General features: G+C 42.8%; 1 protein-coding gene across 1 annotated transcript in view; it reads left to right on the top strand.

Moving 5' to 3' along the window:
* The window catches only part of LOC124152907, a 39,912-nt gene extending 18,370 nt beyond the window's left edge, over positions 1-21,542 (top strand). The window contains exon 2 of the mRNA XM_046525986.2: positions 20,505-21,542. The gene's annotated coding sequence lies outside the window, so the exon portion shown is untranslated. The remainder of the gene's footprint in view (positions 1-20,504) is intronic.
* Positions 21,543-26,275: the final 4,733 nt, after the last annotated feature.

Consider the following 26,275-nt stretch of genomic DNA (forward strand, 5'->3'; position numbering starts at 1 on the left):
AAAAGGCCATATTTTACTTTGTCTTCAAATGAACGGCCCCTAAAGTAATTTATTATCCTGTCTGTTTATGATTGTATCTGTAGGGTTTTGTTCCGACAATTCCTCTTGGTGGATTAGTGGTAAACGATTGCTTGGATAACTTACTTTGGTCTTCACCTATCTCCTTGTTTCTCGCACCTGCACGTGTGAATGTCTCCCTGTAATCGACCCTGTTCTGTCATATTAGCTTGAAACAATTTGCTGCGACTGGACCATGTAGGGATTCCAGAGCGTCCTAATGGCCTTCATAAAGTGTTTCACGCTTGTTGCGCTAAGCTGCGGAGTCTCTTGCCATGCGTTCAGATAGAGGCAATTATGACATAATAACCTTTATGCTATATTATTACCGCTTCCACTAAACTATCGCTTATGCGTCAGTAGGAGAGAGTATTGCCTCGAACAGGGGCCTGGTTCCTAGTGAGAGACACATTACACTCATCTCCTTCTCTCCTATTTGGTCCTCCAGTTGACAGACAGTTGTCACCGAGAGCAATAACGGGCTGCCCCCGACTGTGGAAACAGCTCAGGGGGATCTGATGCTATGCATGATGAGGTTACCTCCAGTCGGATCCGTCCTCATCTTGCCCAAACACCCCGCAGCTAAACTTGGCATTTCTCTACAGCTTCTAATGATAATTTTTCGATTTTGATTTATTCCTAGAAACCCATGTCGCTCTCATAGCAACAGAACCTTTAACCAGTTAGATACATTATATTTGAAAGAGAAGCACAAGTATTCCAACAAACGTTTGGCGGTCGCCGTGATGCGCATTGACAGGCAGCAGAACGGACTGTTTTAATTGTTGCCAGTGGGGCTTGCAATATATATGTGTATAAAGCAGCCATGTATATCATATATTCTGTAAACGTGCATGGAATAATACCACTTTATTCTTTATACGTGCATGGAAGTATACCATATAAGCTGCATACGTGCATGGCATTAGAACTTCTATACTGTATACGTGTTTAGGAGAGGTTTCTCTCCCCCTTTCTCCCCTTCACTCTGACCCCCCTCTCTGTCTCTCTCACTCTCCCCTTTCTCTCTCTATATATCCTTCTTTCTTCCCTCTCTATCTCTCCCCCTCTCTCTCTACCCCCTCTCTCCCTCTTTTTCTCTCGCTCTGTCGCGCTTCCTCTCTCTCTTTCTCTCTCTCTCTCAGACATACAGACATGGGTACACAGGAAGTCCGTGTTTCTGGACCTACACTGACAAATCGAGACATGTTACCCACAGTCTGAATTCACTTCCTACATTTCTTCAGCATAGCCATATACATTTCAATGATAGATGAAGCTTGATCTGCGTGCATTGTATTGCACTAACAAGCTGACCAAAATACTTCTTTCACTTGATACCGTCTGTAAACGTGAAACTGTAGCGTTTCTTCCATTTTGTAATCTACAATTACCATGAAATCCCTATTGTTCTTGTGCGTGGTGTATTAGTCAATATCCCAAAACAGCATTTATATTACGATCTGAATGAAACCCCATTCGTTTTCGTTCATATTCATCTGTGAAAGTAAACATGTCGCGTCTAAGGGGTGGTGTCACGGAAAGCGTGACGGTGGTTGTCACCGATAGCCCCCAGGTCGGAACAGGAGGTGTACTGCCCGCCGATTACAACGTTGCCATTGTGCATCTGCATATAAGGAGAGCATTAATTAGAGGAAATACATGTAACGCCTCGGATATCGATACATAATATCGACCCACAACAACTTCAATCTGGCTTTTGTTCAAACTCAATGACTTATTCCCAGTAATGTGCGTCGCGGTCTGTCTTAATTAATTGCGAGATGCTCGTACAATACCGTCCCCTTGAAACAACTTTATTAACTAGTGGAATTGCCGGCTGCATTCTTACGTGGGCTGTGGTTGTAGTCTTTGTTTGAACACTTGCTGCATATTTTGCCGGGATTGATAGGGACCCAGCCCGCCACAAAGGGAGCACAGATTAAAATATTGTAGCATACTTGTCGCCACACAATATGCACCGAAATTGATCAATAAGGATAAGGTATGAGAGTAAATGAAATGCAATAGTGGAGACAGTGATATGAATTGCCTTCCCTTCATTAGTCGGGAGTAGCAATGGGACTTTCATCTGTGGAATGAGAGACGCTAGTTGACGTTAAATGTGTCCGACTGTCAGGCGGATAACGCCGCCAGCAGCAGGCGACACATTGGCCATCGGTCCTGGTAATAACACTCATGTACCCTCAAATAAAAGATATAATATTTTGCATCCAAGGATCTGCTGTGGTATCATATGTATATACCGTATTCTACCGAACTGCTTAACGCATTCTACCCACATGTATAACGTGTATTTACTTAATAGATGGTGAAAAGTTAGTTTTGGAGTGGAATATTCTTTATCAAAACGTATCCTACTCATATGAAGTGCCTGTTCTACCAAGACGTATCAAGTGTATCTATCAGGTGTATCACGTATTCTACCCAGATATATAGCGTAGTAATTCTGTTTTGTTAACTTTACAAGTTATACGGAATTACCATTGGACGAGAGACCGGTCAGGTGACGGCGAAACTACACATTTGACGTTCCTACGTTTCCCACGGGACTGTAGGCTAGCAATGATGTAAATACTGACGGACAACTTAAACATTCTCGGCGAACACCCTTGGAGTTTCCTTCAATAAATATATACACCGTTGTTAATTATCAGTAAGATACTTCAATCTCTTACTCTGGGCTTTTGAAACATTCGAAAAGGTAATGTTTTTAACTGAATATCCTTGATAGAATATCTTCGCAACGACCCATCCTAGTCAACAAAACGAAGGCAACAATCGACTCCGGGCCGCGCCTAGGCCGACCGTCATCAGTATTCAGCTGTAGTATCGCAATGAACTTCAACGCCTTTTTGACAGTGACATATTTCATATCCCCTCTAAATGATGGGGCAATTCAGCGATGATGACATATACATATTTATCGCCAAAAGTTCAGTAAGACATTAAAACCTAGTGCATTTCTCCCTTCGCGTTGATCGTGTCGGTCATCTTGCTGTCTTGTACTTTAAGTAAATGTATAAGACGCAGTGTCACTTTGACAAACTTATTTCGGTATAATATCCCAAATTGTCTATCTAATGATGACATTATTCCAATGTATTTCTGTAACCAAACTACAAAGCATGTTACTGTAGGGCATTGTGAGGACCCATACGGTCATAGCAGCGCTCCTTTTAAGAAACTAGTTTTTTCGCGCTACAGCTGGTTGTTAAATGGTTCTCAGGCTACACTTAACGATACACGTACCCAATTTAATGGCGTACAATTTATTCGAGGTACCAAATAATGACGTACAAGATATCAGAACTGACGTTCATTATACTCAGATGTATAACATATTATTCTGAGATGGACAACGTATTCTATTCAGATGTGAAACATGTTCTACTCAGATGTACAACGTCAGTTGCTTTTAACGCCGTTTTGATCCGTATTCCGATATCACGCCGTGTCAGCTTACTGTGGGCAAAAAGCTCGGAGTGAGGCAGGTCTCAGACGTTTACCACTTTGGTGAAACCAACGAGCACGAGTAGGGTGCTGACAAACCTAAAAACATAATCACAACGACTCGGGATTTGAACCCGCGATGCGGCGCCCTAGACAACTGGGCCACCCTTGCCCCCAGAGGTGTAACATGCTCATGCATTCTATATGATTCTCCCAAGGTGTATAGCGTACTGTGCCTGTTAAGTTTACACGTTATACAACATTCCCATAAGTCACCAAACATGTCAAAAGATAATTTCGTTTTCTGTATTCCAAGACGAGTATGTTAAACAAAAACAAATGCCTTCAGTCAAACAATTAATACAGGGTACGGTTTAATTTTAATATATACTACTCAAAAGAAGTTAAGGATCACCCGATTCTTTCATATTGGTAATGTTAATCTGTCATGGCATGAGAGATTAACTATTGTAATATGAAAGAATCAGGTGATGCTTAACTTCTTTTGAGTAGTATATATTTTGTATAGAAATGCATAATACGCGCTTCTTTACTGTTGCAAGTGTACACTTAATACCTGATTCGTCTTGTAAGAATAATTAACAAAATGAAATTCTATAGTTCACAAACTTTGGACTTCAAATTCAATATTTTGTGTCATCGCGAACAAGAGATAACAATCTTGATATTATTTTTAACATTGCACTGACATACCGTCCGGATATCAGTATGCCAACTCCGCTTCAAAAGTAATTAAACCAAATGCAACAATAATCCCGACTATTAAAGGAAAAGGATGATGCTGATTTGAACCACGATCTCCTTGTCCCCATGGCAAATACAGTTTATGGAGATACCACACGAGTTGTTACAGATACATTTTATGAAGCAACTGGATTGTCCGTGGTATCTGGCTGATTGAAAGGGATATTAGATACCCCAGAAAGTATATCAGTTTCGTAAAAAGAGTATCTAACAAAAACGAATGTTGCCTTTACTTTATTACCAAAGATAAATGTCGATTTCAATGTAAATAGTTGACAATGCGTGTTCGCCTGACGGGCCATGATGATATGCCTCAACATGACCAGTGTTCTTTTTCTGTGCATGCTCATTAATAAAGTGCTGTGGTGTGTGCAAACACGGCAGTATCAAGCAGCATTATTTTAATCTGAGAATTGGTTTGAATATTGGTAATTGAAACATGGCTGCTTGTACAAAAAACAACCGCCAGATTATGTTAAAAGTAGAAAACCGCTTTTCTTGGAGGGACCGCCTCCGTGGTCTAATGGATAGAGTGTCTGCTCGGAGAGCGGAAGGTCGGTGTTCGATCCTCGCTCGCGTCATAAGAAAATAGGTTCAAAGATGGTACTTGTTGATACCCTGCCTGGTGCTCGGCATTTAGGGAATTGAACATGTTCTGGTTGGCTCGGAGTTATAAAACCGGCTCGTACAAGCATTCACACACACACACACACACACACACAAACAAACAAACAAACAAACAAACACACACACACACACACACACACACACACACACACACACACACACACACACACACACACACACACACACACACACACACACACACACACACACACACACACATCATTTTTCATCCTAACTGACATCCCTTGCCACTTTGGGAAAGAGAAATGTAGGATTATTATTCCGCCCTATACTGAAGAACTACTAATCAACAAAGAAAGTAACGGCTTCAAACAAAGGTCAATGTCAACGTGAGAATAAGAACAGATAACCGCGCTCAACTCACGTCGGTTTAGAATGAGATCATTACGTAATGTTATTGTTCATATTGTTCATTTTTTCTGACACGAAATCTAAAATCAGACACATTATTTTTATGGAGTCGAAATTACTCTGGATTTTTCTGGTCAGTCATGTGGTCTGTTCGTGCAGTCGTGTCATTCAGAAGTCGCCCCCAAGCGGAAACTGAGGCCACAGCCTCAGCAACTAAAGTAAGTCAATAGCCTGTAGCTGTTTCTAACATGGCTGTTTTCTCCATAGGAATTTTCACATTTAGTCAAATTGGAAAAGTGCTTGCAAACCCATAGGCCTCGGCCCATTACCCTTAGGTTTAAATTTGCATAGATGATTGCAGATCGATTTAATAATGTCTGTATTAGATCTAAATTGAGATAATTAGAATGAATTGAGAATTTAGTCTTCCATCATTTCCGTAAGCGTGTGAAGTGATAGTTTGGTTGAGCAAAGCGTAGTGCCAGCGTGATCCATCAAATCTGAACAGAATCAATCCTATACGACATACATGCAACGTGACATAAGATGCATTGTGTCTCTACCAGCCTCTTAAAATAAATGATCACTTTTAGCTCTGATTTAGACCGCCAACGTGAGGTCCTGGATAAAGCGTCTGCCCGTTGAGCGGAAAGTCGGTGGTTCGATTCCCGATTCATATCAAAAGACGTCAACAGATGGTACTTGTCGTTACCCTGCCTGTCACACGGTATTAAGGGAATAAAATAAGGACTGTGTTAGTGGGGTATCCATGTTACACTGCGGCATAACATCGGCATTAGTCCGGACCAGTACAGGCAGACCACATGTGACTGATAGTATTGTTTTATACCTTATGCATAATCTGATGTACATTACGCTGATATATAACACGTCCTACGCTGATGCATAACAGGCTGGTGCACGTGGTTTATAAAGTATAGTTGTCTCAACTTGTGAACATGCTCGTCACCGTATAAAGTTGTTATTTTCACGCTTGCTAGAGGAAATGTATCAATTCTTTTAAGACATAAGATCACAATAAAATGTCATTTGTCAAGAAACAACTGCACTATCTATGACGTATTTTGTACCTGGTTTTAGTCTGTTAAGCCGTGATTACAGTACGTGACAGCGTGACATTACTTGACAGCGTGACAGTACTTGACAGCGTGACAGTACTTGACAGCGTGACATTACTTGACAGCGTGACAGTACTTGACAGTGTGACAGTACTTGACAGCGTGACATTACTTGACAGCGTGACAGTACTTGACAGCGTGACATTACTTGACAGCGTGGCTGTACTTGACAGCGTGACAGTACTTGACAGCGTGACAGTACTTGACAGCGTGACATTACTTGACAGCGTGGCTGTACTTGACAGCGTGACATTACTTGACAGTGTGACATTACTTGACAGCGTGGCTGTACTTGACAGCGTGACAGTACTTGACAGCGTGACCGTACTTGATAGCGTGACAGTACTTGATAGCGTGACAGTACTTGACAGCGTGACATTACTTGACAGCGGGACATTACTTGACAGCGTGGCTGTACTTTCGTGAAGGTTGTGATGTGAAGGTTGTGATGTGAAGGTTGTGATGTGAAGGATGTAATGTGAAGGTCGACTAGTCCGATGACGTCATGGTGAACCGCTGGTGAGAGAGCGCTGCAGATGTAAAGATCGTGCACGTTCGGTATACAGAGCAATTAAACAATATGTATTTGAATGATATTAACGATTTCTGTAAATCATTATGATAAAACAAAGTTTGCTTTCATGGAGGGAATTTTTATTAGCTTGTGATTAATGATTCATGTAGTTTAGTGGGTTATCAATAATGTTTGCTAATTAATAATATACCAGCAGATGGCGCTGTCGGGAAGAACAGTTTCTGAATGTGACATCAAAGGGGATGCCACGCAAATGTAGATGATTTACTTGTCAATATATAACGAGGCTCTCGCAAGATGTCTCTCGTAAAACACACCTGCCTCATATAACTAAGAATATAATGAGAATGCATTGCAGGTTTTTAGTCCTCTCAATGTTTATTCTGTATCGGAAAACGGGTTCTAAACCGACGGCACGGGGTGCAAATTAGCCATAGCTTGTCTCTTGGGGTACTGGCTCTATCTAGGTGGGCAGTATGCAACATAGCCACAGCTTGTCTCTCGGGGTACTGGCTCTATCTAGGTGGGTAGTATGCAACATAGCCACGGCTTGTCTCTCGGGGTGGGGTGGTGTGATTGTGTGGGAGGGGCTGGGTGCGGCTCCGTTGAGTTTGGTAGTATGCAACGTAACCACAGCTTGTCTCTAGGGGTGGGGGGTGGGGGTGGGTGGGTGGGTGGTTCCGTGTAGGTGGGTAGTATACAACATAGGCATAGCTTGTCTCCCGAGGTGATGGCGCCGTGTAGGTGGGTAGTATACAACATAGGCATAGCTTGTCTCCCGAGGTGATGGCGCCGTGTAGGTGGGTAGTATACAACATATGCATAGCTAGTCTCCCGAGGTGATGGCGCCGTGTAGGTGGGTAGTATACAACATAGGCATAGCTTGTCTCCCGAGGTGATGGCGCCGTGTAGGTGGATAGTATACAACATAGGCATAGCTTGTCTCCCGAGGTGATGGCGCCGTGTAGGTGGGTAGTATACAACATAGGCATAGCTTGTCTCCCGAGGTGATGGCGCCGTGTAGGTGGATAGTATACAACATAGGCATAGCTTGTCTCCCGAGGTGATGGCGCCGTGTAGGTGGGTAGTATACAACATATGCATAGCTAGTCTCCCGAGGTGATGGCGCCGTGTAGGTGGGTAGTATACAACATAGGCATAGCTTGTCTCCCGAGGTGATGGCGCCGTGTAGGTGGATAGTATACAACATATGCATAGCTTGTCTCCCGAGGTGATGGCGCCGTGTAGGTGGGTAGTATACAACATAGGCATAGCTTGTCTCCCGAGGTGATGGCGCCGTGTAGGTGGATAGTATACAACATAGGCATAGCTTGTCTCCCGAGGTGATGGCGCCGTGTAGGTGGGTAGTATACAACATAGGCATAGCTTGTCTCCCGAGGTGATGGCGCCGTGTAGGTGGATAGTATACAACATAGGCATAGCTTGTCTCCCGAGGTGATGGCGCCGTGTAGGTGGGTAGTATACAACATAGGCATAGCTTGTCTCCCGAGGTGATGGCGCCGTGTAGGTGGATAGTATACAACATAGGCATAGCTTGTCTCCCGAGGTGATGGCGCCGTGTAGGTGGATAGTATACAACATAGGCATAGCTTGTCTCCCGAGGTGATGGCGCCGTGTAGGTGGATAGTATACAACATAGGCATAGCTTGTCTCCCGAGGTGATGGCTCCGTGTTGGTGGGTAGTTCACAGTATACCCATAGCTGGCCCCTCTATTTGTTGTTCCAAGTACAGAAAGGACAGTCATACATAAAGTATTTTCATATGTTAAAAAAAAATAACCCTAATTTACTTTTCTATCATAATGTACTTTTCTGCTTTGGGAGCTTAATGGAGATGGTGTTTTGTGAGTTATTCTGTAGCTAAATGGAGCCGTAAGTCCGTTAGGGAGAATAAGAAATGGACTACCTGATGTATATAGCCTGTTAGAGACATATATATGGTGATGTGAACAGTCACTCCACGTCTTCAGAAAAACAGGTACGCAGTACGCCTTATCTCCAGCACTTGTTTAGCGCTAATCTATCTACATCTCGTACAGCTCCTATATATATATGTCATTATGACGTGGACGTAACAAGTGTTCATTCTATCAATAACAGGTTATCACGAAGTCTCTGTTTCTGCGTTGCTTTTAGTTTGGAGGTTTGGCCTCTATAACACGCTTACTGTCCATGTTCCTTGTCGTATAGTTTCAATATGACTCTGTGCTAAGTTGAAATTATTGGTTTAGCCATTTTGTGTTGTGTTTATAAGATATACATGTGAATGTTGTTGGGCTATAAACGGCATTTACAAAAACATAAATGTCTATGGAATCCTAGAAGGGATATTGCTGCGGTGTCCTTTCAAAATAACCTGACATGTGCCATTTTTTACCATTTGTGCATTGTTGCGTTGGGGCGGTCGGGTAGCCTTGTAGTTAAAGCGTTCGCTCGTCACGCCGAAGACCCGGGTTCGATTCCCGACATGGGTACAATGTGTGAAGCCCATTTCTGGTGTCCCCCGCCGTGATATTGCTGGAATATTGTTAAAAGCGGCGTAAACCTATACTCGCTCGCTCGCAATAATATTGTTACTTTTACCGAAGTGCGGCGATGCGAAAACGGCAATGTCCTTTATAGGATTCCATACACATGGATAACAAAATCCTCACTAGCTACAGTTTCAATTCAAAAGGAAATCTGCCCAATACGACTACACGGGAACACGTGCGTCTCCAACAACCTTGGTGACGTCACATCTTACATCGACCACAACCCTGCTCCCGACACGGTGTTGTTAACACTACAAGCCTCAAGTACCAACTACCACGGCAGTACGGGCGGCATATGTGAATATTCTCACACATAACAACTACAAAACTATTTTTAATTACCTGTTCAATAATTAAGATACGGTTGAGTCATCATATGAAATATCAAATGATGTTTCAAATAAGAGCACTTTGCTTCCTTTGTAAATATACACTCGTCGCGCATCACACGTAACGGTCCTTTATCACCAAGCAGATATCTTTACTGAGCCTCGCAGACCGTGTAATATTGCATGCCTCGTTTGCCATCACGAGTGGGCGCCACACCTCGGCTGCGTCAGCCGTTGAAGACACAGCCGATATAAGAGGCGCCGGCGTCACGTTATTTCCTTCATCAGTGGTGGCCTTACGCCCCGTCACCCTTACATTATGACAGCAGCTTCCACTCCAGCGGTGGTGTTCACCGTTGATAAACCTACCTAACGATACGTACATGCATATCATCACATCACATAATTCAAGCGGAGAACTAACTCCCATCGACAGTAACTTCCTGGAGTAAAATTGGAAATACTTGGAATAATGATTTTCGAACAGATGTTGAACAACAGAGATTTTAGGAAATTACAGTTGTAATATCTCAATGTGTGTAGTATTAAGATATTAATTCTAGAGAATTTGGCAGATGGATTTTAGCGAAATTCAGGATGCTGTGATGCTATTATTATTATTATCTATTTATTTTACTGTTGCAACATCGGTATAGGTCTTGCGAAAATATATTGAGTACATTTATGTGTATAATCTAGGTTTATTTGCATTATACGAGATGTCAACGCCTAATGCGCCGCCATGACAAAGGGTAATCGGTTGTCAGGAAGTTAGTATCTGATACAAACGAATCCCAATGTTCCGACTGGATAACCACGTTTCTCTTCAAACCGTCTGTATATCTTATCTATAATGGTTAACGATTAACATTATTCATTAATTTCATTTCGTCTATTGGTACTATCGTTAGTGTAGTTTGGCATTAATGGTACTATTGCTTTTTATATTGCAATCGATGGACAAATACGATGCAACGATGCACTCTTCAGGACACAGAGGCTCGTTCCCCCAGCCAAGACAGTGTTCCCTCACGTTACCAATTAGGGGTCTAAATTTATTAGAAATCCAGAAGGAAAAATCGACAGAGTTGTCTCCCCGTTCTACACTCCACTTCCGGCGCAGAAGTACCGCTGTAGTTTATTATGTATTTCTTCAAATAGCGCATCAACAAGTTCATCACACGTCTCTGTTGTGCAAAAGTGCGTGTAGGATTCGCTGATTGTTGCTGTCAGGGTGTATAATGTAATCTTATATTATGTAAGCATGTATAATGTGATCATGTGTGATCAAACAGGGATATTGCAGCCAACTCTAGCTATCTATTGGAGGAGGTTCATGTTACTACGCTTTCTTGCCGTGCCTACGTTTTACCTTTACGTTTCCACGTGGCGGTTTGACCTTGACGTTTGACCTTGACTGTTTTACCTCAACCTTTTACCTTGACGACGTACCTTACCGTTTTACCATGACGGTTTTACCTCACCGTTTTACCTTGACGATTTACCCTAACGTTTTACCTTGACGATCTACCTCAACTTTTTACCTTGACGATTTACCTCAACGTTTTACCTTGACGATTTACCTTACCGTTTTACCTTGACGATATATCTTGACGATTTATCTTAACGCTTTACTTTGACATTTCATCTCGGTGGTTTTACCTTCACGTGGCGGGTTTGCCTTGACGATTTACCTTTACGTGGGCCGAGGAGATAAAAAACAACATTTGCTGAGACATCACACAGACGTCAGGATTGGCGTCATGTTCTTCACGAGCGCTGTAAGAGTCAGTTCAGCTTCACTACCCAAATTTATCATTAATGCGTAATGACCAGACGGTTTAGCTTGATCGTCGTGATTATCGATATGTCTAAAGATCAGGCTTTAACATTGTCTAAAGGTGCTCACTAATGTTCTTGGCATATTGTTATGAGACATCACCAAACGCAAGACAGAAAGGCGCAGATGGTGATTTTGAAGAACTAAATAAGATTTCGGAGTTCTCATGCATCGAGTATGAAGCCCACGCTATGGAGTACCTGTGGCTGTGAGTTGAGGGGGTGGGTGGTAGGCCAATGAGGCCGGGGTAAACATCTTAAACGTACTTCGGGTTTGAAGGATACGGGAACGTACGTACTTGTTTAACGAATCGATGAAAGAAAGTTTTCAACAACAGAAAACATGCATCCATGGCAACATCTATGGTACCCGAGACCATAATTGGACACTTCTCTGACCCGGAGCTCGGACACTCCTCTGATCCGGAGCTCGGTATACAGTGACAATTAGTCACTCGGCCCTACACCTGGTTTAATGATGCTACATATACGATGTCCGCGTATTTGGCAGGTTTCCACGGTAACCCCTAAACCACGTTGGCCTCCGCGCAAACATGAAAACCACAAACTGCTGATGAATTTAAACACATTGATACAGAAAAACAACAACAACAAAAACAAGTTATCGCGTCTTTAAGATATTTATTTCCGGCAAGGACAAGACAAAGCGTTCTTGGCGTGTCTTTTTGTTTAGTGAACGAATAGCCTTACAGACAGTTAAGTTATATATACTACTCAAAAGAAGATAAAGACCGATTCTTTCATATGACTATGGTTAATCTGTCATGGTATATGGCACGATCTGCTCGGGCACGACTATGTACAGCGTAGTGGTAGTATTTAGTTGTATCACGGCCGTTTTGGTGAAACGTGTATGATGCTGATAATTCATGGATTAGAACCCGTGGCGTGCGGATCCGTGCACGATAAGGGGACGCAACTCCACACAGCGAATTGCGGAGACCACTTGGTGACCTAATATGTTACAGGATTTAACAGTTATTTGTCAAATGCAAAGGCACTACATATATGCTCGCCTTATATATTCGAATGGACTACAATAAGTGTGTTTGTTTGTTGTGTTCCATCTAGATGACGTCTGTTTGAAAATAATCGGGTCTGGAACAGACAATCCACAGTGATTGACACCATGAGCATCGATCTACGATGACAACTTATCATCCAAATCAAGAGCCTGACTATCCGATCTTTTTTAGTCGCCTCTTACTTAACTTCACTGGTTTCTTACAAGAAACAGCACGGGGGACTACTTCTCCCCCGTTATATTGCTGGGGTAGTGCTAAAAGCGGCGTAAAATAATCTTCACTCACCTATGTACACTGGTTTGTCAACAGGTCCATTAAGTGAAGGACATGAGACACGATTGTATCGCCCTGAGGTTTGAAAGCACCTCGTGTCACGTACCCCTTGGAAGCTGGTACCGTTATCTCCGCGGCCTTGACATTGCCCGACACTTGATAGGTGGGATACGTTTATCGAGTGGTGAAATGAAGTTCGGTTTCATAAATCAATTAATCATGTTTACTGGTTTACATATATGAACCGTCAATCGACACCCTGACTACACTTCGCCCTCGGCTGTTACCCGAGCTCATTCTTCGTGCATGGCCGCGAAGTGTGGGCAGTTCGATCCTGACATGGTGATGAAGACAACATTGCCGCTCAACATAATTTAAAAAAAACTATTTTAGATATAATATCATTAAATTGAACACATGTCTTTCTAGAGTGGCATCTGAAGTGTGGGTTATAGGCGTGGCTTGGAGGGTCAGTATTGACAACTCCCCGGACGAGAGTGACATCGCGGAAATTAACACGCCCTCCTATAGGCATGAGTAAATTCATATATGACAGAAAAGTTGATGATGTTGAAGTCGGGGTTGGGAATGTTGACGATGAGTATGTGCCGCTCCTGTCAATTCAATATTTAACCGCAAGCATTTCTTGATAGTTAACCATATTCAATATATGGATAAAACTAAATACTGCTCCCACATGTTATGATCAAGTTATATCTATTTCAGTCTCTATTTTTGCGCTTCTGTGCATTTACATGTTTTTTACATGTAACATTAGTGTCAGATAGACTATGATTGAGAGACTGTTTTTTATTTGATTTCATTCTCGTTTTTGTCGATTGTACACTTTGTAAATCTTTAATAAAATAATCTTCTGCGTTGGAAGCGCGGTTTTTGCTGGCTGAAGATGCGCCTCGTCTTGGAGGAAATTGTTTTAAAAACAGGTATATGCATTTTTAACGATTAACGTCATAGTTTATAAAAATATGTTTTAACAATATTGTATTATTGATTCTCAACACATGCATACTCTGAGAAGTTGGTGTCAAGCTACGTTCAAATAATGTCCTAATTTGTTTTCTGTTTTTGTTTACTTCTGTTTTAAATAGCCAGAAAAACATCTCTCTAAAGATGCCATTTAAGACGTATACGTTCTTCACATATTTTGGATACGCTTTTACAGTAGGGTTAAACGTGAAAGCTACTTGGGCCGTGATCTGCTGTGTCACAGCTAATGCTGCTCGGATCGATCACTCTTGCTGCCTCCGTGTAGTGAAATAGCCACTGTCTTGTACCTATTACCCGCGCCTGCTTACCGCTTCAGCGTGGCAGGCTGTACAAGTAAATCTGTCACTTCGCGAAATCATTGTCTGAAAGGTCGGTAGCAGATGCTGGCGTTAATATGTGTGCGCTATAATCCTGCTTTAAGGGGCCTCTAGTACTGGTAATGTATGTGTGTATAAGTGCGTGGAGAGGACGTGTAGCGCTAAGCAGTAAAGAGGCTTCGGTGTGATAGGTCAACGAAAGGGTTTAAGGGTGGAATGCATGTTCTCGGCATATTGGCAACATTACCTGGACTTAAATACCTCTGAGCCAACATCCAACATTGTCAGTAGACACCATCATATGGGTACAGGGAAGAGCTTTTCTTTATAACTCTATAACTTCTACTGGTGCGTGCGTGTCTACTATAGGGTGCGTGTGTGTCTACTGTAGGCTGTTCGTGTCTACTATTGGGTGCATGTGTGTCTACTGTAGGGTGCGCGTTTCTACTATAGGGTGCGTATGAGTGTAGTGTAGGCTGTTTGTGTCTACTATAAGGTGTGTGCGTCTACTGTGGGGGTGGGGGTGTCTACTGTAGGGTGTGTGTGTCTACGTTAGGCTGCTTGTGTCTACTGTAGGGTTCATGCGTGTGTCTACTGTAGGGTGCGTGTGTCTACTATAGGGTGTGTGTGTGTCTGCTGTAGGCTGATTGTGACTACTATAGGGTGCGTGTGTGTCTACTATAGGGTGTGTGTGTCTACTGTAGGGTGCGTGTGTCTACTATAGGGTGTGTGTGTGTCTGCTGTAGGCTGATTGTGACTACTTTAGGGTGCGTGTGTGTCTACTATAGGGTGGGTGTGTCTACTGTAGGGTGTGTGTGTGTCTACGTTAGGCTGTTGTGTCTACTGTAGGGTGCATGCGTGTGTCTACTGTAGGGTGCGTGTGTGTCTGCTGTAGGCTGATTGTGACTACTATAGGGTGCGTGTGTGTCTACTATAGAGTGCGTGTGTGTCTACTGTAGGCTGCTAGTGTCTACTATAGGGTGCGTGTGTGTCTACTATAGGGTGCGTGTGTCTACTGTAGGCCGCTTGAGTCTACTGTGGGGCGCGTGCGCGTCTACTATAGGGTGCGTGTGTGTCTACTATAGGGTGCGTGCGTATCTACTGTAGGGTGCGTGTGTGTCTACTATAGGGTGCGTGCGTATCTACTATAGGGTGCGTTTGTGTCTACTATGGGGTGGTTGGGTGTCTACTGTAGGCGGCTTGAGTCTACTATAGGGTGCATGCGCGTCTACTATAGGGTGCGTGCGCGTCTACTATAGGGTGCGTGTGTGTCTACTATAGGGTTCGCTTGTCTACTAAAGGGTGCGTGTGTCTACTATAGTTTGCGTGTGTCTATTATAGGGTGCGTGTGTCTACTTTAGGGTGCGTGTGTCTACTATAGGGTGCGTGTGTCTACTGTAGGGTGTGTGTGTCTACTATAGGGTGCGTGTGTCTACTATAGGGTGCGTGTGTGTCTGCTGTAGGTTGCGTGTGTCTACTATAGGGTGCGTGTGTGTCTACTATAGTTTGCATGTGTCTACTATAGGGTTCGCGTGTCTATTAAAGGATGCGTGTGTCTACTATAGTTTGCGTGTGTCTACTATAGGGTGCGTGTGTCTACTTTAGGGTGCGCGTGTCTACTTTAGGGTGCGTGTGTGTCTACTATAGGGTGTGTGTGTCTACTATAGGGTGCGTGTGTCTGCTATAGGGTGCGTGTGTCTACTATAGGGTGCGTGTGTCTGCTATAGGGTGTGTGTGTCTACTATAGGGTGCCTGTGTCTACTATAGGGTTCGTGTGTCTGCTATAGGGTGCGTGTGTCTACTATAGGGTGCGTGTGTCTACTATAGGGTGCGTGTGTCTATTATAGGGTGCGTGTGTCTACTTTAGGGTGCGTGTGTCTACTATAGGGAGTGTGTGTCTACTATATGGTGCGTGTGTCTACTATAGGGTGTGTGTGCCTATTATAGGGTGCGTGTGTCTACTATAGGGTGCGTGTGTCTACTTTAGGGTTCGTGTGTCTACTGTAGGGTTCGTGTGTCTACTATAGGGTGCGTGTGTCTACTATAGGGTGCGTGTGTCTACTATAGGGTTCGTGTGTCTACTATAGGGTGCGTGTGTCTACTAAAGGGTGCGTGTGACAACTATAGGGTGCGTGTGTCTACTATAGGGTGTGTGTGTCTACTATAGGGTGCGTGTGTCTACTATAGGGTGCGTGTGTCTACTATAGGGTGCGTGTGTCTACTTTAGGGTGTGTGTGTCTACTATAGGGTGCGTGTTTCCACTATAGGGTGTGTGTGTGTCTGCTGTAGGCTGATTGTGACTACTATAGGGTACGTGTGTGTCTACTATAGGGTGCGTGTGTCTACTATAGGGTGCGTGTGTCTACTTTAGGGTGTGTGTGTCTACTATAGGGTGCGTGTGTCTACTATAGGGTGTGTGTGTGTCTGCTGTAGGCTGATTGTGACTACTATAGGGTGCGTGTGTGTCTGCTGTAGGCTGATTGTGACTACTATAGGGTGCGTGTGTGTCTACTATAGGGTGTTTGTGTCTACTATAGGGTGCGTGTTTCTACTATAGGGTTGGTGTGTGTCTGCTGTAGGCTGATTGTGACTACTATAGGGTGCGTGTGTGTCTGCTGTAGGGTGCGTGTGTCTACTATAGGGTGTTTGTGTCTACTGTAGGGTGCGTGTGTCTACTATAGGGTGTTTGTGTCTACTATAGGGTGCGTGTGTCTACTATAGGGTTGGTGTTTGTCTGCTGTAGGCTGATTGTGACTACTATAGGGTGCGTGTGTGTCTGCTGTAGGGTGCGTGTGTCTACTATAGGGTGTTTGTGTCTACTGTAGGGTGCGTGTGTCTACTATAGGGTTGGTGTGTGTCTACTGTAGGCTGCTTGAATCTACTGTAGGGTGCGTGCGTGTCTACTTAAGTGTGCGTGCGTGTCTACTTTAGGGTGCGTGTGTGTCTACTTTAGGGTGCGTGTGTGTCTACTATAGGGTGCGTGTGTGTCAACTGTAGCGTTTGTGTGTCGAATATAAGTTGTGTGTTTCTATTGGAGAGTGTATGTGCCTACTGTAGGCTGTGTTTATCTATTAAATGGTGGGTAAGTCTCCTATAAACTGATATCTTGTTATAGGCTGGGTGTCCACTTTAGGGTAGGTATGTCTGCTATAGGGTGTGTGTTTATTTCAGAGATTGTCTACTGTAGGAAGCACGAGTGTCTGCTATACGGTGTGTGTTTGTCAACTTTATGGGTATGGCTACCATAGGGAGTATGTGTGTCTACTGAAAGGTGGGCGTGTCTACTCTATGGTGTGTGGGCCCAGTCTACGGCGCCGCAGTTCGTTCTCCCAGATTATTTCCCCAGATTTTCCATCACCACACCCGAACTGTAGGTTACAGTAAATGGTAAACCGATTCGTTACCCTTAGAGCTAACACGCCGTGATATAACAGAAATACCGTTGAAAGCTGTCTTAACCCCAACTCACTCACTCACTCTATCACTCACTACTACTACGTAGTGTTTTTGTCTACTGTAGTGAATGAGTGAGTGAGTGAGTGAGTGAGGGTATTGTATTGCGCTGCTTTTAGCAATATGCCAGCAATATGCCAGCAGGAGACACCAGAAATGTGCTTCACACATTGTAACCATATGAGAATTCGAACCGGGTCTTCGGCGTGACGAGTGATCGCTTTAGCCACAAGGCTACCCCCACCGCCCCATGTCTACAGTTAGAAGTGTGAGTCTTCTATAAAATGTGAGTTAGTGCTAGGTACTCACCTGATCCCTAGGTTCATTCGAGTGAGTGAGTGAGTTGTGTTGAGCGCCGCTTTTTAACAGTATTCCAGTTATATCACGGCGTGTCAGCTTAATGTGGGAGGAAAGCCCGAAGTGATGCAGGTCTTTGACGTTCACCACTTCGGTGAAACCCATGAGCACGGGTATGGTGCTGACAAACCTAGAAACATAATCGGGGCGAACCTGGATTCGAACCCACAATCATAGGTTTCTGGTGTGCCCAAGGGACGCAAGTCTGCACAGCGAATCGCGGCGCCTTAGACGACAGGGCCACCCGTGTACCCAGGTTCTATCGAGGTACCACTTCACTTCTATAGGGGTTGGGGGTATTCTAATGGTTTGAGCTTTTGCTCAGGTTCGATTCATCATAAAAGTGTGATATGTAAAACCAATATTGCTTGACTATTGCCGAAAGCGCCGTAAGACGACACTCATTCACTCACAATTGCTGGAAATGGTCGTCGCTCAATTATGCATCGCATTACTCAGTCATCACGTTGGTATCTCCCTTAATCCAAGCTATTCGCTATAAGACATATATTGTAATGCAACCACAATCCACGAAAATCATTGCTTTAGGACATAATTTGTATCGCGATTGCTTCATCTCTCTCACTGCTGGCAATATGTGTCTGTATGCCATATTCCAGCCTTTCGACATGCCGATTCAATAAGGGGTAGCGAGGATTGCATTTTATATACTTTTAAACATCATTCGAGTATTTTCTGTTCATTTGTATTCCCAGACATACAGGCTAATATGGAAGCTATGAATATCCCGACGGATAAACTAATTATCAGATTCAAATACACGTATTTTATAGCATTAAGCACTGGCCTAAACAATATTAGCTCTCAAGTAGAATTTCATTTTTTTCTGCCCGACTTAGTCTGCAATCGAGTCATCCCAATCCATTTCGTGAAGACTCTGCAAGAGAGGCAGTGATTAATGGCGGGCGTCATTTGATTGCCATAAGGGGGAGGTAATCCAACTAGGCCGTACACAGATACAGTTTGAGCTAGTCCAATAGCAGTGACAATCTTATAACGGTAAATTGCGCTGTGCTTGTCTTGAGGCTATTAGGTTTAGGGGCTACAACTGCAGTGACATTCAGCTAGAAGTAAATGATTAGGTTTTATCGCTATGATCAAACAGGTGTGAAAGCTCCTCACATCGTCTGCCCCCCGAAACAGCAGGTACAGATATAAGGGCCAGCGCACCCGCAAACACAGAGAGGACATTCAAAAGATACTTCATTTTCCGACTTGAAGATATTAATTTCGAATATCATGAACAGTTAAAGTACATGAACATGTCGGCTAAATGACGTTGGTTTAATCCAACACCAACAATTAATGACACACACATATAAGATCACGTCCCTGATTATTACACATATATTGCGACGTGCATGCACGTGTGTGTGTCTGCTTGTTCTATTCCGCACAAATGCCGGTTTTGTAGTTTATTCCGCAGCTTAACATAAACACCCCACTCAGACACAGTATACTGACTACGAGCCAACCAGTCCTTGTTTTAGTCCTTTAATGCCGTAGGCAGGGTAACAAGAAGTACCATCTTTTGACGTCAATTGGTATGACGAGGCCGGGGATCGAACCGCCAATCTTCCGCTCTCTTGGCAGACGCTCTATCCACTAGACCATAGAGGCGGTCGTGTATATACTAGTATACAATTAACCTGTCAAAATACATATTCCCTGAGAATAATGTCCCAATGGTACGGAAGCAAACGTGTTAATGTGTTTGCAGGGCGGCGACGACGCCTGTTAATCAGAGCGTTCGCTCTTCAGGTCCCACGTCTAGTGGTAGAGCGTCCGCCCCTGCCGCGTCAGATGGTACTTGTTGTTACCCTATCTGGTGCTCGACGTTAAGGGGCTAAAAGAAGAACTTGTCTGCTCGGAATTAGTGTACTGGTGAACTGTGTCTTAGTAAGGTATTCATGTTAAACTGCGGCATGTCTCAGTGAGCTAGCACTATAAATCGGCATGTGCCCGGACGCGAGTACAAGCAGCCACACACACACACACACACACACACACACACACACACACACACACACACACACACACACACACACACACACACACACACACACACACACAATAATAATCAAATATTTACAAGCCTTCTTTTATATATTTGGTATAACGTAGAAGTTAGAAGTGGTTGTAAAGCATTATGAGACACTTGTTCTGTCTTCCACCAAGGTGATCAAGTGGGTCCCTGTTTTTGCAATAATATTTCGTTTATCAACCTCTTTGATTCACTGACAGGCTTTATGCGACTACTAACGAGGCACGGGTGTACCTGAGATGTATCACAACCACAAAAAAATCACCATTTAACACTTGCATCTTTATTTTCAGGACCTGCAAACTGGTTACAGTCCTTGCTCCACTGCACAAGACACGTGCTACAGCTATCTAACCAATGACAGGCGTCGGAACATTGACCAATGAAACCAGAGCTAGTGAAACAATCCCGAATGACTCTTCGCCAACCCGCGTGAATCTGTTTACCCAAGTCCGTCACCATCAGGCCAACCGACCACATAGTTTCTGCTGACTTATTTTTATGAAAGGTTTTTGTAAAACACCACGACTGCTCCAGTGAATTATAATACCATGTGACCGGATATGGTCACACATTTAGTAAAATGCTCGTAAGTCCCAATGTCCTAACAACTAGATTTCAAGTTGTCTCACCATCAAGGAACAATACATGCCATCTCAATAATCTGTCCTGTCATCACGTACCTCCAGACCGACCCACATATATTGGAATAAGACTTCATAGAGTCCAATAGTATACTAACAGGCTGACATTCGTATAAAAGTTATTGTATTCATTCTCGTGTCGGAAGGTTGGCTGTGCTATGACAACTGTTTACATCCTGGAACATATGTTCATGAATAGCATCACAGCTCCCGCTGTTCAGATTATATAAGAATATATTGCATAAAATGTCATTATTTTCAAAAGCGATAAATAAATTAATCTTTGCATTTTTAGTTTGTTTTTCAAATTGTTAATGAGCCTCGTAAAAAATTAGGTAAATGGTATCACAAACTGCCCAAATATTTAATTGTGGATGTCATTCTGGTTCTTTGTGGCTGTGGCCTCAGCTATCCCGACCCCCACCACCCATACCACCAGCGACACCGCCCCCGCCACCACCGACTTTCGCTGATACCAGTGTCTGCTAACACTCGTTATGCATATATGTAATTCATTTCCTCATTGCAATTCATCGGTACGTGATCATTGTGATGTTTGATGGAGACTTGTACCAGCTGTGTATCTGTTCGTGCAGTTGCATGGTGATGCTGACCCTGTTGTAAGGTCGGTTATGAGGGCGCCGTCATGCCTTATCATTAATAAAATGAAGGACAGGTAAACTGAAAGTATGAATTATGTTTTCATTTTCTGTATGTTCAATAAATCTCGCCACCAAGCACAAAACGAGTTTCTGCAATTAGTAATGTGTCATTCTCCATGCGAAATGCGTACTAAATAACACGAGATAACTCCGTCTCAAGAAAATTCTTATACATTTTCGTTTTGAAATTTGTCCTTAGTCTAAGCCCTTCTACTTGAGTACATATGCACTCGTGTCATTATGTGTTATGTATTTGACTTTCCTGATATATAAGGGGCAGTCGGGTAGCCTCGTGGTTAAAGCGTTCGCTCGTCACGCCGAAGACCTGGGTTCGATTCCCGACATGGGTACAATGTGTGAACCCCCATTACAGGAGTCCCCCGCCGTGATATTTCTGGAATATTGCTAAAAGCGGCGTAAAATCATACTCACTCACTCACTCCTAATATATACATGCAATACAGGCGCTACGAGGAAATGATAGGTATTATCGTATACGAATCAATCATATGAGGTATTTTGCATGTGAGATCGAGCCAACATGGAGGCGGTCATATCACAGGGGGTGTAATAACCAGACCCGTATTACACCCCTGCCGGGTGCCTTCTGGCTGACATTGGGGACATTATAAGGGAGGCATTCGTAGTAATACAAATATCACATCTGTTGATATTGTTTATTGATATTGTTTATTCACAAAAGTGTTAGGCCGTAGGCCTATTACACAGAACTATTTACAGAGAGAGGGAGAAAAAAGAATTACCACTATTTTACATATATATCCATATCCATACACATTCATACACATGCACATGCATATATACAAATAAATATTTAGACTGTATATGCAATGAACGAAGTCGAAAAGCTTTGTAAACGTAGACTGCTAGATTTCGTATGATTTTAAAGTTAGTGGATGACATAAGAGCATTAAATTTATTTTTAGAAGGGGTTGTAAAATATTTAGGAGGAATGTATTCAGCTCTTAAATCACTATAAGCATGATAAGCATTGCATATAAGCATAAAATGATATTCGTCCTCAATAAAATTCGGGTTACAAATCAAACACAGTCTCTGTTCTCTAATTTCCTTAATATATCGACCGGTCTCAATTCGCAGCCGATGGGAGGAGCATCTCAACTGAGCAAGTGCAGCTCTAAATTTTGAAACATTTACTACATTGATATAGCTTTCTAAGCCAAATTAAATTTTGTAAAGAGAGTAACTTTGGAATTTAGTGCTAGATGAAACAGCTGCATGCCAATCTTGCTCAGATGAGGCTTTTAAACGGTTTACATTCCGAAATAAAACTTCTACTATTATTACTAAATTGCGTCCCATATGTAGCCAAAACCAAACGAAGAGAGAATGTGTTTGATTTTAGAGACCCAGTTGATCTTACCATTATTAACATCAAGTAATAATAATCTATAACATTTCTTAACTAATCTATTTTCAGGCAAATGTAAAACAGCTGTTAAAAGGGAGGCATTCGTAGTAATAAACACAGCACAGCTGTTATAAGGGAGGCATTCGTAGTTATACACACAGCACAGCTGTTATAAGGGAGGCATTCGTAGTAATACACACAGCACAACTGTTATAAGGGAGGCATTCGTAGTAATACAAATAGCACTGCTGTTATAAGGGAGGCATTCGTAGTAATAAACACAGCACAGCTGTTATAAGGGAGGCATTCGTAGTAATACAAATAGCACAGCTGTTATAAGGGAGGCATTCGTAGTAATAAACACAGCACAGCTGTTATAAGGGAGGCATTCGTAGTAATACACACAGCACAACTGTTATAAGGGAGGCATTCGTAGTAATACAAATAGCACGGCTGTTATAAGGGAGGCATTCGTAGTAATAAACACAGCACAGCTGTTATAAGGGAGGCATTCGTAGTAATACAAATAGCACAGCTGTTATAAGGGAGGCATTCGTAGTAATACAAATAGCACAGCTGTTATAAGGGAGGCATTCGTAGTAATACAAATAGCACAGCTGTTATAAGGGAGGCATTCGTAGTTATACACACAGCACAGCTGTTATAAGGGAGGCATTCGTAGTAATACAAATAGCACAGCTGTTATAAGGGAGGCATTCGTAGTAATACACACAGCACAGCTGTTATAAGGGTTGCATTCGTAGTAATACAAATAGCACTGCTGTTATTAGGGAGGCATTCGTAGTATTACACATCGTGCAGCTATTACGAGGCAGAAACTAAGGTGAGTAAATGATTCATATTTTTTGAGTTGACACAAAAGAAATACTGCTGATGTCCTGGCAAATCTCTTCAAGATACGAACAACAAACATGAAAAGCCTAACAAACATTTATTTTTATTTTTGACCATAATCTCCCTGCTTTTCATTACACTTCTCATATCGATGGTGAAGCTTTTCAATTCTAGTGAGGAAGAAGTTTTCTGAAGCCACCATGAAAACCCATTCACGGCAGCTTTGAGGTCATCGTTGTTGTCACAGCGCTTTCCACGAAGGTGTTCTTTTAGTTCAGGAAACAGGTGGAAATCACTTGGTGCCAGGTCTGGCGAGTATGAAGGTTGAGGAATCTCTTTGAACCAACATTATCGCACAGCAGCCTTTGCAAGTCGAGAGGTGTGAGAAGAGGCATTGTCATGAAGTAGTAGAGCTCCAGTAGTCAGCATTCCTAGTCGCATGTTTTTGATAGAATCTCTCAGGCGATGAAGCAAATCAACATAGTAGGCGCCGGTAATTTTTGGCATCCAACAAGCAGATATCTTATTCATCTGTATATGTTCATGAATATTAGTTTCAATGGATCCATGTCTTCCTCAAATTCAACAATGGTAATACGTCTGTCTGACAGTGTAAGGTTTTCTATCTCCTTAATTGAATCTCCATTGATGGATCTGTGTCTTCCTCAAATTCAACAATGGTAATACGTCTGTCTGACAGTGTAAGGTTTTCTATCTCCTTAATTGAATCTCCATTGATGGAAGTTGAGGGACGTCAAGACCTAGGGTCATCATCATGGCTTGGGGAGTACTTTCTCTAAAGCTAAAAACGTGATGACTCCTCGATATTAGTTATTTTCCATGTCTGTGTCCATTTGGGCCCCTATCACGTTCAACTGGCTGCCACTAATATACAAAACGGCGTCAAAAGACAGAATACACTTGCAATGAACTACTCAAACAATGTACTACGTTGACTAGTTCACTGATTGCCCTTAGTTAAAAGTAAGTCAGAGTTAGAACATTTTGACCAGCCCTCGCATGATTAACAGGACGACCCTCCGCACTGATCTCCCTAGAAGGTCACACACATCGTAACAGATAAACTGTGATTAACAGGACGACCCTCCGAAGAAGAACTGTAGCCGAATGACGTCTCTGAAATGAGTATATTTGTAGGTAATCAAAACCTCTTGAAACGCAGCTTTTTCAAATACTTACAGATCAGTAAACCCACGTCCCCTCTGGCTTGTTAGCTTATATTACATCAATTCTACGAGTGGAAAAGCGGTATTTGGAGTTCAAATGCAGGATTTAATTCGTATAATATCAATTCATTTTGATTACTTCTCCAATACTTTAGAAGTTATATTTATAAGATTATTTCCTACGGGAATACCTAGGGCAATGCCCTGCATTTACGACCTCGATGTTTTTATACGGATCAATGCCGGTAGTACGTGCATATATATCAGACGCTGCTACGAACCAGTTTTTTTCATAATTGTATTTCTTATAACCATAAAAATAGCAGTAATATACACGACAGTTGCACCAACTCGCATATAGTGTTTACAATAACAAATATAGGCATGATTTCTTTCATTGTTTTTAAGAGAAAGTAAGGCTGTGTATTAAATTCAAATATCTTGATTTAACGTATTGATACGTAAAAGAATGTACGGTAGCTATTCATCATGATGTTCTACTGTAAGGGCACAATTGCTGTATTGTGAGTCAGCAAAGCGGGCCAGGTCGTAGATTTGTATCCTATGATAAAACCTTGAAGCATAGGTCGTGGGCGTGTATGATTGTGGCGAAACCCCAATACACATGCCGTCGGAATGTATTTCTCTGATGAAACCCACGAGCACAACTCACTGGCGTGTATCACTGTGATGAAATCCAGAAGCATAGGTCGTAGGCGTGTATCACTGTGATGAAATCCATAAGCATAGGTCGTAGGCGTGTATCACTCTTATGAAATCCAGAAGCAAAGGTCGTAGGCGTGTATCACTGTGATGAAATCCATAAGCATAGGTCGTAGGCGTGTATCACTGTGATGAAATCCAGAAGCATAGGTCGTAGGCGTGTATCACTGTGATGAAATCCAGAAGCATAGGTCGTAGGCGTGTATCACTGTGAAGAAATCCAGAAGCATAGGTCGTAGGCGTGTATCACTGTGATGAAATCCAGAAGCATAGGTCGTAGGCGTGTATCACTGTGATGAAATCCAGAAGCATAGGTCATAGGCGTGTATCACTGTGGTAAATCTAGGAGCACAAGTCGTAGGCTTGTATCATTTAAGTAACCAATCCCATTTCCCAATCATAAGAACTGTCTTCTGAAAGCAGAGTCCTTTGTACGATTCCGACTATTTCATCAGCCTGTGTTAATGAATCACTATCAAACAGTGATGCTACCACGTGTTCGCGAAAAGGTAAGACACTTCTGCCCCACTGGTGGCAACATCACAAACACATAGAAGGGCAAGTCAATTGATCACCTCAAACACAAGGGAACATATGGTA

The sequence above is a fragment of the Haliotis rufescens genome, unplaced genomic scaffold, assembly GCF_023055435.1.
Source record: "Haliotis rufescens isolate VD_foot unplaced genomic scaffold, xgHalRufe1.0.p SCAF_4, whole genome shotgun sequence".
NCBI lineage: Eukaryota > Metazoa > Mollusca > Gastropoda > Lepetellida > Haliotidae > Haliotis > Haliotis rufescens.